This window comes from Symphalangus syndactylus, chromosome X (assembly GCF_028878055.3).
Source record: "Symphalangus syndactylus isolate Jambi chromosome X, NHGRI_mSymSyn1-v2.1_pri, whole genome shotgun sequence".
In the NCBI taxonomy this organism is placed as follows: Eukaryota; Metazoa; Chordata; class Mammalia; order Primates; family Hylobatidae; genus Symphalangus; species Symphalangus syndactylus.
The window spans coordinates 107013982-107027543 of NC_072447.2; the positions used below are offsets into that span (position 1 = coordinate 107013982).

Here is a 13562-nt window from a genome sequence, read left to right on the forward strand (position 1 = left end):
ATGTTCAGATTTTTCTGTCTTTGTGAATGGAAGCTTCTTTAGCTCAACTTATTCTTGACATGGTTTTGAATATGTTAGTTTGGTCTAGACTCCCTTGGTACCATTCCTACCCCAGACGTGGAGTCAGACATTTTTCCAAAGGAGTCTGGTTCTTTTTAGTGGGAAATGTTTTAGAGGTCTCATTCTTGGTACTAGAGTTGCCCATTACTATTGGGTTGGTCATTATTACTTATCCTTTTCAGTGCTTAAAACCATTAAATATGTATTATATTTTGAGATAATACACATGATTGTCTTCAATCCTGGGCTGCTCTTCTATCCCTTTATGCATAATCATTTTTATCAATGTTTGTTTTGACCTTCTAATTTTAAAATTATAAGCAAATACATTATTTTCTCCTATTTCATGGTTTAAAAGTAGGCTACTCTACTTCAGTGGAGTCCAGTATGATTTCTGCAGAGACAAAAAGAGTCTCTGTCTACACTGTTCACCACAGTAGCCACTAGGTCCCTGTGGTTGTTGAACACCCAAAATGTGGTGATTGTAATTGAAGAACTGAATTATTAATTTCATCTAAATTTAATCAACCTAAATTTAAATAACCATGTATGGCTAGTGTCTACCATAATAAACAGCAACAGCTCAGACATATTTCTGCACCTCATTTTTTCCACTTAAGAATGTATTCTAGAGATCAATACATAGCAGTATAGAGAAGGAGTCCTTGCTTTTTATTGCTGCATAGCATTCTAGGATATAGATATACTTTAGATTATGCAATAAATCACTTATTGGTGGACATTTGTTTTATTTCTAGTCTCCTGTTGTTAGGATTTGTTCTGCCAGTAATGGCCTTGTGTTTATGCCATTTGGTCTTTTTTCATTGTGTTTTTGGGATAGATTCTTAGAAGAAAGATTGCTGGTACCCAGATAAAATACCTACGTGTAATAAAATAAAAGATTTGAAACAGAGTGTATCTGGAAATGTAGCAGTAGAAAGTGGCCTGAGGTCTTTTCATTCCTTTTATTCCACATGATTTTTGGTTTCTTACTTTCTTTCTAGGGTGACATGGGTAAAGGAATTTCTTTATTTTATTTTATTTTATTTTCCTTTTCATTTATTTTGTATTTGTACAATACTATTTGTTTACTTTTTTTTATTTCCACAGGTTTTTGGGGAACAGGTGGTATTTGGTTACATGAGTAGGTTCTTTAGTGGTATTTTGTGAGATTTTGGTGCACCCATCACCTGAGCAGTATACACTGAACCTGACTTGTAGACTTTTATCCCTCTCCTCCTTCCTACCCTTTCCCCCTGAGTCCCCAAATTCCATTGTGTCATTCTTTGCATCCTAGCTGCCACTTATGAGTGAGAACATATGATGTTTGGTTTTACATTCCTGAGTTACTTCACTAACAATAATAGTCTCCAGTCCCATACAGGTTGCTGGAAATGCCATTAATTCATTCTTTTTTATGGCTGAGTAGTATTCCATCACATATATCGATATATACCACAGTTTCCTTATCCACTCATTGATTGATGGGCATTTGGGTTGGTTCCACATTTTTGCAATTGCAAATTGTACTGCTATAAATGTGTGGGTACAAGTATCTTTTTTGTATAATGACTTATTTTTCTCTGGGTAGATACCCAGTAGTGGGATTGCTGGATCAAATGGTGGTTCTACTTTTAGTTCTTTAAGGAATCTCCACACTGTTTTCCATAGTGGTTGTACTAGTTTACATTCCTACCAGCAGTATAGAAGGGTTCCCTTTTCACTGCATCTATACCAACATCTATTTTTTTTTAATTTTTTTATTATGGCCATTCTTGCAGGAGTATGGTGATATTGCATTGTGGTTTTTATTTGTATTTCCCTGATCATTAGTGATGTTGAGCTTTTCTTCATGTTTGTTGGCCATTTGTATATCTTCTTTTGAGAATTGTCTATTCATGTCCTTGGCCCACTTTTTGATGGGATTGTTTATTTTTTTTCTTGTTAATTTGTTTGAGTTTGTTGTAGGTTGTGGATATTAGTCCTTTATCAGATGTATAGATTGTGAAGATTTTGTCCCACTCTGTGAGTTGTCTGTTTACTCTGCTGACTGTTCCTTTTGCCATGCAAAAGCTCTTTAGTTTAATTAAGTCCCAGCAGTTCATCTTTGTTTTTATTGCATTTGCTTTTGGTTTCTTATCATGAAATCCTTGCCCAAGCCAATGCCTAGAATGGTTTTTCTGATGTTACCTTCTAGAATTTTTGTAGTTTCAGGTCTTAGATTTAAGTTTTTGATCCATCTCTAGTTGATTTTTTATAAGATGACAGATGAGGATCCAGTTTCGTCGTTCTACATGTGGTTGCCAATTATCCCTGCACCATTTGTTGAATAGGGTGTCCTTTCCCTACTCGAAGTTTTTGTTTGCTTTGTCGAAGATCAGTTGGCTCTAAGTATTTGGCTTTGTTTCTGGGTTCTCTATTCTGTTATATATATATATATATATATATATATATATATATATATATATAAATGTTATATATATATATATATATATATATATATATATATATATATAGTCTATGTGCCTATTTTTATACCAGTATCATGCTGTTTTGGTGACTCTGGCCTTATAGTATAGTTTGAAATAAGGCAATGTGATGCCTCCAGATTTGTTCTTTTTGCCTAGCCTTGCTTTGGCTATACAGGCTCTTTTTTGGTTCCATGTGAATTTTAGGATTGTTTTTTCTAGTTCTGTGAAGAATGATGGTGGTATTTTGATGGGAATTGCATTGAATTTGTAGATTGCTTTTGGCAGTGTGGTCATTTTCACAATATTGATTGTACTCATCTATGAGCATAGGATATATATCCATTTGTTTGTGTCATCTGTAATTTCTTTCAGCAATGTTCTGTAGTTTTCCTTATAGAGGTCTTTCACCTCCTTGGTTAGGTGTATTCCTAAGTATTTTATTTTATTTTTTTTGCAGCTATCGTAAAAGGAGTTCTTAATTTGATTCTCAGCTTGGTTGCTGTTGGTATATAGGAGAGCTACTGATTTCTGTACATTAATTTTGTATCTGGAAACTTTGCTGAATTAGTTTATCAGTTCTAGGAGATTTTTGGAGTAGTCTTTAGGGTTTTCTAGGTATACAATCATATCGGCAAACAGCGACAGTTTGACTTCCTCTTTACCAATGTGGATCCCCTTTCTTTCTTTCTCTTGTATGATTTCTCTGGTTAGGACTTCTACTACTATGTTGAATAGGAGTGGTGAGAGTGGACATCCTTGTCTTGTTCCAGTTCTCAGAGGGAATGCTTTCAACTTTTCCCCATTCAGTGTTATGTTGGCTGTGGATTTGTCATAGATTGTTTTTATTACATTGAATTATGTCCCTTGTATGCCAGTTTTTCTGAGAGTTTTAATCATAAAGGGATGCTGGATTTTGTCAAATGCCTTTTCTGTGTCTGTTGAGATGGTCATGTGATTTTTGATCATGGTGGATTTTCTTTTTTGATATGTTGTTCGATTCAGTTCGCTAGTATTTTGTTGAGGTTTTTTTTTTTTTTTTTTTTTTTTTTTTTTTTGAGATGGAGTCTCACTCTGTTGCCCAGGCTGGAGTGCAGTGGTGTGATCTCAGCTCGCTCCAGCCTCCACCTCCCAGGTTCAAGCAATCCCACCTCAGCCTCCCAAGTACCTGGGATTACAAGTGTGTGCCACTACACCTGGCTAATTTTTGTACTTTTAGTAGAGACAGGGTTTCACCATGTAGGCCAGGCTGGTCTCGAACACCTGACCTCAAGTGATCCACCTGCCTTGGCCTCCCAAAGTGCTGGGATTACAGGCATGAGCCATCATGCCTGGCCAAGGATTTTTACATCTGTGTTCATCAGGGATATTGGTCTGTAGTTTTCTTTTTTGTTATGTCCTTCCCTGGTTTTGGTATTAAGGTGATACTGGCTTCACAGAATGATTTAGGGAGGATTCCCTCTTTCTCTGTTTTTTAGAATAGTGTCAATAGGATTGGTACCAATTCTTCTTTGAATGTCTGATAGAATTCAGCTGTGAATCCATCTGGTCCTGGACTTTTTTTGTTGGTAATTTTTAAATTACCATTTCAATCTTGCTGCTTGTTATTGGTCTGTTCAGAGATTCTATATCTTCCTGGTTTAATCTAGGAGGGTTGTATATTTCCAGGAATTTATCCATCTCCCCTTGGTTATCTAGTTTATTTGCATAAAGGTGTTCATAGTAGTCTTCAGTGATCTTTTATATTTCTGTGGTGTCAGTTGTAATATCTCCTGTTTTGTTTCTAATTGAGCTTATTTGGATTTTCTCTCTTCTTTTCTTGGTTAATCTTGCTAATGGTCTATCAATTTTATTTATCTTTTCAAAGAACCAGCTTTTTGTTTCATTTATCTTTTGTATTGTTTTTCTTAGTTTTAATTTTATTTAGTGCTGTGCTGATCTTGGTTATTTCCTTTCTTCTGCTGGGTTTGGGGTTGGTTTATTCTTGTTTGTCTAATTCCTGGAGGTGTGACCTTAGATTGTCTGTTTGTGCTCTTTCAGACTTTTTGACGTAGGTGTTTAGGGCTATGAACTTTCCTCTTAGCACCACCTCTGCTGTATCCCAGAGGTTTTGATAGGCTATGTCACTATTGTCGTTCACTTTGAAGAATTTTTAAATTTCCATCTTGATTTCGTTTTTGACCCAATGATCATTCAGGAGCAGGTTATTTAATTTCCATTTATTTGCATGGTTTTGAAGGTTCCTTTTGGAGTTGATTTTCAGTTTTATTCCACTGTAGTCTGAGAGAGTGCCTGATATAATTTCAATTTTCTTAAATTTATTGAGGCTCATTTTGTGGCGTATCATATGGTCTATCTTGGAGTTTATCTTGGTCTACCTTGTGTTTTTTTAAATTTTATTTTTGTTTTATAGGTCCTGTGAGATTTATGCTTTAAAGAGGTTCTGTTTTGATGTGTTTCCAGGATTTGTTTCAAGATTTAGAGCTCCTTTTAGCAGTTCTTGTAGTGCTGGCTTGGTAGTGTCAAATCCTCTGTTAAATAGAATGTATATTCTGTGGTTGTTAAATGGAATGTTCTGTAAATATATGTTAAGTCCATTTGTTCTAGGGTATAGTTTCAATCCACTGTTTGTTGACTTTCTGTCTTGATGACCTGTCTAGTGCTTTCAATGGAGTATTGAAGTCCCCCGCTATTATTGTGTTGCTGTCTATCTCATTTCTTAGGTGTAGTAGTAATTGTTTTATAAATTTGGGAGCTCCAGTGTTAGGTGCATATATACTTAGGATTGTGACAGTTTCCTGTTGGACAAGGCCTTTTATAGTTACATATTGTCCTTCTTTGTCTTTTGTAAGTGCTGTTATTTTAAAGTTTTTTTGTCTGATATAAGAATAGCTACTCCTGCTCACTTTTGGTGTCCATTTGCATGGAATGTCTTTTTCCACCCCTTTACCTTAAGTTTCTATGAGTCCTTACGTGTTAGGTTGGTCTCTTGAAGACAGCAGATAGTTGGTTGGTGAATTCTTATCCATTCTGCAATTCTGTATCTTTTAAGTGAAGCATTTAGGCCATTTATATTCAAGATTAGTATTGAGATGTGAGGTACTATTCCATTCATCATGCTATTTTTTTTTCCTGTATACCTTGTTTTTTTTTTAAATTGTATTTTTGTTTTATAGGTCCTGTGAGATTTATGCTTTAAAGAGGTTCTGTTTTGATGTGTTTCCAGGATTTGTTTCAAGATTTAGAGCTCCTTTTAGCAGTTCTTGTAGTGCTGGCTTGGTAGTGTCAAATTCTCAGCATTTGTTCATCTGAAAAAGACTGTATCTTTCTTTCATTTATAAAGCTTAGTTTCACTGGATACAATATTCTTGGCTGAAAATTGTTTTGTTTAAGGAGGCTGAAGATAGGACCCTAATCCCTTCTAGCTTGTAGGGTTTCTGCTGAGAAATCTGCTGTTAATCTGATAGGTTTTCCTTTATAGGTTACCTGATGCTTTTGCCTCACAGCTCTTAAGATTCTTTCCTTCATCTTAACTTTAGATAACATGAGGCCAATATGCCTAGGCGATGATCTTTTTGCGATGAATTTCCCAGGTGTTCTTTGAGCTTCTTGTATTTGGATGTCTAAGTTTCTAGTAAGGCTTGGGAAGTTTTCCTCAATTATTCCCCCCAATCTGTTTTCCAAACTTTTAGATTTCTCTTCTTCCTCAGGAACATGGATTATTCTTAGGTTTAGTCGTTTAACATAATCCCAGACTTCTTGGAGACTTTGTTCATTTTTTAAATTATTTTTTCTTTGTTGGATTGGGTTAATTCAAAAACCTTGTCTTTGCATTCTAAAGTTCTTTCTTCTGCTTGTTCCATTCTATTACTGAGAATTTTCAGAGCATTTTGCATTTCTCTAAGTGTGTCTATTATTTCCTGAAATAATTTCTTTTTGATTGCTTTTTATTTATGCTATCTATTTCACTGAAGATTTCTTCCCTTGTTTCTTGTATCACTTTTTTGATTTCCTTAAATTGGACTTCACCTTTCTCTGGTGAATCTTTGATTACCTTAATAACTGACCTTCTGAATTCTTTTTCAGGTAAATCAGGGATTTCTTCTTGGTATGGATCCATTGCTGGTGAGCTAGTGTGATTTTTGGGGGGTTGTTAAAGAACCTTCTTTTGTCATATTACTAGAATTGTTTTTCTGGTTCCTCCTCATTTAGGTAGGCTCTGTCAGAGGGAAGGTCTAGGGCTCAAGGCTGTTGTTCAGATTCTTTTGTCCCATGGGGTGTTCTCTTGATGTAGTACTCTCCCCCTTTTCCTAGGGATATGGCTTCCTGAGAGCTGAGCTGTAGTGATTGTTATCTCTCTTTGGCATCTAGCCACCTAGCAGGCTCAGGCTGGAACTGGGGGTTGTCTGCATAGAGTCCTGTGATGTGAACCATCTGCAAGTCTCTCAGCTGTGGATACCAGCACCTGCTCCAGTGGAGGTGGCAGGGGGCTAAAATGGATTCTGTGAGGGTCCTTGATTTTGGTTGTTTAATGCCCTATTTTTTGCGGATTGGCCTCCTGCCAGGAGGTGGCGCTTTGAAGAGAGCATCAGCTGTGGTAGTATAGGGAAGATCAGGTGGTGGGTAGGGCCCTAGAACTCCCAAGAGTATATGCCCTTTGTCTTCAGCTACCAGTGTGGGTAGGGAAGGACCATCAGGTGGGGGCAGGGCTAGGCGTGTCTGAGCTCAGAGCCCCCTTAGGCAATTCTTGCTGCAGCTGCTGTGGGGGATGGGAATGTGGCTCCTAGGTCAGTGGAGTTAAATTCCCAGGAGGATTATGGCTGCCTCTGCTGTGTCATGCAGGTTGTCAGGGAAGTAGGGGAAAGCTGACAGTCACAGGCCTCACCCAGCTCCCACGCAACCCAAGAGGCTGATCTCACTCCCACCGTGGTCCCCCAACAGCATTAAGTGTGTTTCCAGGCAGTGGGTGAGCAGGGCTGAGAACTTGCCCCAGGCTACCAGCCTCCCAGGTGTGAAAGCAAGCTGGGCTTTCATGCCTCCTTTCCTGTGGCATCTGTACACCAGATTCATGCCCTCCCCTGAGTTCTGGCCAGGAGACTTCACATTCGGTTGGAATTGTTACAAAGTTCAACTGGAGTTCAACTGGAGGTTTCCTTCTCCCTGTGGTCTTTTCCCAGTAGCTCTGGTAGCCCTCCCCAAGGACTTCTGTGAAACAAGGCAGAAATGGCTTCCTGGGGGAGCCAGGGAGCCCACAGGGTTTTTCCTCCTGCTTCCTCTACCCCTGTATTTCTCTCGGCTTTCTGAATTGACTCAGCTCCAGGTGAGGTCAGAATCTTCTTCCATGGTCTAGTCTTTCAGGTTCCCCAGTGAGGGTGTGTGTTCGGGGGTGGATGATCCCCCTTTCCCACTTCCATAGCTTGGGCACTCACAGTATTTGGGGTGTCTACTGGGTCCTGCAGGAACAATCTCCTTCTTTCAGAAAGTCTTTGGGTTCTCTCAGCTTTCCTTGTTTATTTCTGCAGTAGTTCTGGAGCAAAAGTACACGATGTGAGTCTCCACACACTGCTCTGTCTGTCCACGTGGGAGCTACAATCTAGTCTTGCCTCCCATCCACTATGATCCCTCTGGAATTTCTTATTAAGCCCCAAGAAGAAATAGTGCAGAAGAGCCAGGAATATTAATGGGCCAGCTGGACTGAAGATGAGAATCATTAACCTTGTACCCCAGCTGCAAAACCTATCAACTGACCACAGGTCTTTGAGAAAGCCCCTTCCCTTTGTTGGCCTCAGCCCAAACACAGAGGAGCACTCAGTGTAGAAAGTGATTAGAGGTGTGGGCTTTGGGGCGAGAAGTTTCTGAATTTGACCCTGGGAACCATCACTTTTTGGTTGTATGATCTATAGTAAGCAATTTATCTATTAATACTATATGCCCTATAATCGTTAGCATATTTTATTATTCATTTTACCTATCAAAAGGTGAATAATAAGAGTAGGAATACATGGCCGGGTATTATGTTTCGTGAACCTATAATGAAATAACTGTTGGACAGTGTTTGATATATAGATTAAAGGAAGTCTATAGAAATCTCATGAGCAGACCCAAACATATCATATTATTCAATATGTTACCTGTATGCTATTTCCAATCAGATGCATTGTTTAAGAATTGAGGCTGGATCAACTTGCAAAGGGTTCATTGGGAAGCAAATCTAGGGCAAGGCACGGTGGCTCCTCCCTGTGATCATAGAACTTTGGGAGGCCGAGTTGGGAGGATTCCTTGAGCCCGGGAGTTCAAGATGAGCCTGAACAACATAGTGAGATTCCATCTCTACCAAAAAAAAATAAAAATTAGGCAGGAGTGGTGGCACATGGCTGTAGTCCCAGCTACTCAGGATGCTGAGGTGGGAGGACTGCTTGGGCCCAGGAGGTCAAGTCCGCAGTGAGCTGTGATCACACCACTGTACTACAGCCTGGGTGATAGAGCAAGAACCTTCAAAAAAAAAAAAAAAAAAAAAAAGTTGTATCATATCTTTTACCTTGTAATTTAACCAGAATGCCTCATCCACATGTTAGTACTTAAGGTAAAAGGAAAACTAAAATAAAAAACACAGGGTACTAAACTATACATATGGTATTTTAATTATTATATGAGTTGTATGTGTAATGCATGTACAGTGCATGTGCATACATGTGTACACAAAATAAATCCCAAAGAACATAGCCCAATGTTAATTTCAACCATGATAGGATTAATTTTATTTTTTTTTTTGACACAGAGTCTTGCTGTGTTATGCAGGCTGGAGTGCAGTGGCGTGATCTTAGATCACAGCAGCTTCTGCCTCCCGGGTTCAGTTGATTCTCCTGCCTCAGCCTCCTGAGTAGATGGGATTACACATGTGAGACACCTGACATCCTGAGTAGCTGGGACTACAGCCGTGTGCCACCACTCCTGCCTAATTTTTATTTTTTTTTGGTAGAGATGGAATCTCACTATGTTGTTCAGGCTCATCTTGAACTCCCGGGCTCAAGGAATCCTCCCACCTCGGCCTCCCAAAGTTCTGTGATCATAGGCAGGAGCCACCGTGCCTTGCCCCAGATTTGCTTCCCAATGAACCCTTTACCAGTTGATCAGCCTCAATTCTTAAACAATGCATCTGATTGGAAATGGCATACATGTAACATATTGACCACTCAGCTAATGTTTTTTTTGTTTGTATTTTTGGTACAGACGGGTTTTGCTGTATTGGCCAGGCTGGTGGTCTCGAACTCCTGGCTTCAAGTGATCCACCTGCCTTGGCCTCCCTAAGTGCTGGGATTACAGGCGTGAGCCACTGCGCCCAGTTTATGATGGGACTGGTATTTTTAACTTCTCCACTTGGCTCAATATTAAGCCTTTGCTGAGTATGGATTATACTTATGAAAAAAACACTATATCCCTTAAAACCCCTGCTACTTATGAAATATTTCAGATAAAGAGTATAGAGAACTATAAAATTAATCCAGGTTAAGAAAAACTTTACTCCTCCATGACCCTTTCTTCACTCCTAGAAATAATCAATATCCAGAATGCGGTATTTATTCCACTTTTTTTTTTATTACTTTACTACATATGAGAGCGTCCCTAGACAAAATATAGTATTCTTTTGCATATTTGTCTTCATACAACCACACACGCACATTAATACTATAGATGTTCTTGTCCTCCAACTAGCTAATTTAACTTTGTGTGTCTATATGTACACACACACACAAACTTAATTCTTATACTCAAGAGAGCATTGTGAGGAGTTCAAGGGGAAACCCTCCTCCAGATCCCAGCACAGTTTTTGACACATTATTCACAGCACCAATGTTTGCTTCCTTCTCATCCCAACTGTGCTAACTGAGATGTTATTTCTTTACACATTCACTTCTAATTTTACCATTAAGCATTCTTTTTGTCTGCATTCTTTTAGTTTACATTGTGGTTCTTTATCAGGCTTTCTGAATTGAATGTTTAACTCATTTTCATTTTTACTGATATAGGTATTTAATGCTTTAAAATAGTCTCTGATAGCTACTCTAGCTAAATTCGTACATGCTCTGTTTTCATTATGATTATATGCACCAAATTCTGCAATTTTAATCTATTTCCATTTGGGTGCAAGTTTTGTTTAATAGCCTCAGATAGAATCAGTTTTCATGAATGATCCATGTTTATATGAAAAGTAGGTGTGTTGCCTAATATTAGGCTTCACAATTTAGAATAAGTGTATCTGTAAGATCTACCCTTGGAATTATGTTGCTTAAGTCTTCTCTACAGTTGTTAAATTTTTCTCCACCTGAACATTTTTGGATTATAGGAAATGTGGTAGAATCATCTATTATTAAATGGTGTGCTTCTTCCTACTTCTCTTTGCACTACTGTAGCTTTTGCTCTATCAATATTTTTACCACATGACTGCATATATAAGTATTAGTAGCTCCCATCTTCCTTGTGAATTGTAGCCTTTGGCTTTATCAACTGTGTTTTTTTGTCTCTTTAAATCTATTTTGGTCTCAGTTTTTTTCTTTTAATTATCAAAATTGTAACCCTTACTTTCTTTATATTGCCAACTGCCTAGTGTATATTTATCCTTACATTTTTAACCTATATGAATACATTTGTTTTACCTGTATCACTTGGAAAAGCACAGCTTTGGATTTTTCTTCAATAGGCAATCTGAAATACTTTTCTTTCAATAGATGAGTTAAGCCAATTTATTGTTATTGATATGATTGATGTCTTTGCTCATTTGTGTTCAATTCTGTTGTATTGCTTTTAAACACAGAAATTGTATAGTCTTTCACTAGTTCATATGTTTATTTGCTATCTATATTTAGTATTTCAAATGGTTAATACATAATATCCTTGATATGGAAGAAGTCTTAATAATGAGTAGAGAAATCATCAAAAGATATGAACAGATAATTCACATAAAATGCCATGTACATAGTCACTAAACTTTCAAAAATATACCAAATTACAATAATTCTGCCTGCCATGGGCTGCCAGTGTGCACTAGAGGTATCTCACGTTTCATCTTATGGATGCCCCAGAGTAGAGGATTTTACTGTCTTCTTTTACACTTATCAATTTTATTCTGACAGAATTAGAGTCATTCTATATGTAAATTCATACGCTAGGTTTTAAGTGAGGAATTTTTTTTTGCTCCATGCAAACACGTCTGTGGAGAAGTTTGACAATGGTGGTACGGTGGTGCCCCCTCGTGACTGAAGCCTGAACTGCATGCAGCTTGAACATCACAATAGGAGAGTGGGAGGGAGGAGTTGTGGCCCAAGCCCACCCTACAGAGTTTTCTAGAAGTCTGAGTGGAAAATTGGGCATTCCCAGTGTGTAGGAATACTGACAGCCTCCATTTAAAAAATGGAGCCTTTTACTATGTGGAAGAGAAAACTATGTCAGAATAATAAATATATATTTTTAAATGTTTTGAGACATATGGATAAATAGCTGGAGACCTGGGTAAGCTAAAATGGATGTAGATCTTTTATCATCTTCGTAACCCAAGTTTGCCCTTATTATAACCATCTTTTCATGGAAATATACGTGTTTGATAACATTTTAAAATACTTAAACACAAAATCTCACTTTTTTTTTGGACTGTGTATTTCATTGTGTGGATACCCTCAAATTTATTTCACTAATATTATAGCAATGAAAATTTAGTTCCCTTACCATTTCTATGACCAAAAATAATGTACTTAACACCACGCTCATGTATATGCAAATATGTTTGTAAGCATTTATTTATAATAAGTTCCTGAAAGTTTCATTTTAAAACCCTTTGAACTATAACATTTTATATTAATAATGAATTCAAAATACTATTACTAATTTATATTACCTATATCACAGTATGAAAGTACCTGTTTCTCCACACATTAGAAATAATGAGAATCATTAATTGGTACACAAGAAGTCATCTCTCATCATTACTTTCATTATAACTCATTTTGTTGCCTTCTGGAATTCCATCCTATGGATGTAACATAATCAATTTTCACAACTTCTTGTTATTCAGACTGTCCTGATATTTCCTATTATCTACACTGTGTGGATGGCATCTTTTCAGAGTCTGTGCACTGCTGAAGGGCACAGTTACGGGCACAGTTCCTGTGGCTATTTGCACTAGTGAGTTGAATGTGTCTTCCTTGAGTCCAGCAAGCTGTCTTAGGAGAAATATAACACAACATGATAAATGTCTCAGTTTGTGTGAGTGTGTGTGTGAGTGTGTGTGTGTGTGTGCTGACAACCACATTTCCCTCTGCCCTTTCGTGGGTTTGTGTCTCATTTGGTCTCTCTTCCCAAATTCAGGCTCAGAAGTGACAAAAGAGAATTATCAGGATGGCAGTCCTTATAACCAGATGCTTATCAACGTTCTTCACTACATTCTGAAGATGAATTTCTACAAGGGAAATTGTTTATGTAAGTGGTGTGTACCCTTTGATATGTATTGACATAGTGGCACACATAGAGTTGTGCCATTTAGACTCCCCAAGGGGAGGCACGTGAGGTCGGCCACAGAGGACTGAAGAAATTAGTTAATGCTGACATCCTATCACATAGGGTGGGTCCTGGACTCTGTCATGGACCCGCTGTCATGCCATTGCCATAATTGGAAGATGTGGAAGTGATCAGATGCAATCAAATTTTGCACACAAGCACAACCTGATGTAGCGATGAGGGGAAGGGGGAAGAGGAATGATCATTGCTTGGAGTTACAGGACAGAGGCAGCAGGGCTAGGACACAGGCACTCTTTTATATGCATTCCTTTTTTTTTTTTTTTTTTTTTGAGACGGAGTCTCGCTCTGTTGCCAGGCTGGAGTGCAGTGGTGCGATCTCGGCCCACTGCAACCTCCGCCTCCTGGGTTCTAGCGATTCTCCTGCCTCAGCCTCCCGAGTAGCTGGGACTGCAGGCGCGCCCAGCTAATTTTTTGTATTTTTAGTATAGTCGGGGTTTCACCATGTTGGCCAGGATGGTCTCGATC

General features: G+C 38.2%; 1 protein-coding gene across 4 annotated transcripts in view; it reads left to right on the forward strand.

Annotated features, from left to right (window-relative positions):
- The window catches only part of RAB40AL (RAB40A like), a 121422-nt gene that overhangs the window by 39205 nt on the left and 68655 nt on the right, over positions 1–13562 (forward strand). For all 4 annotated transcript variants that reach the window (XR_010119751.1, XR_010119752.1, XR_010119753.1 and 1 more), the window contains exon 5: positions 12888–12998. The gene's annotated coding sequence lies outside the window, so the exon portion shown is untranslated. The remainder of the gene's footprint in view (positions 1–12887; positions 12999–13562) is intronic.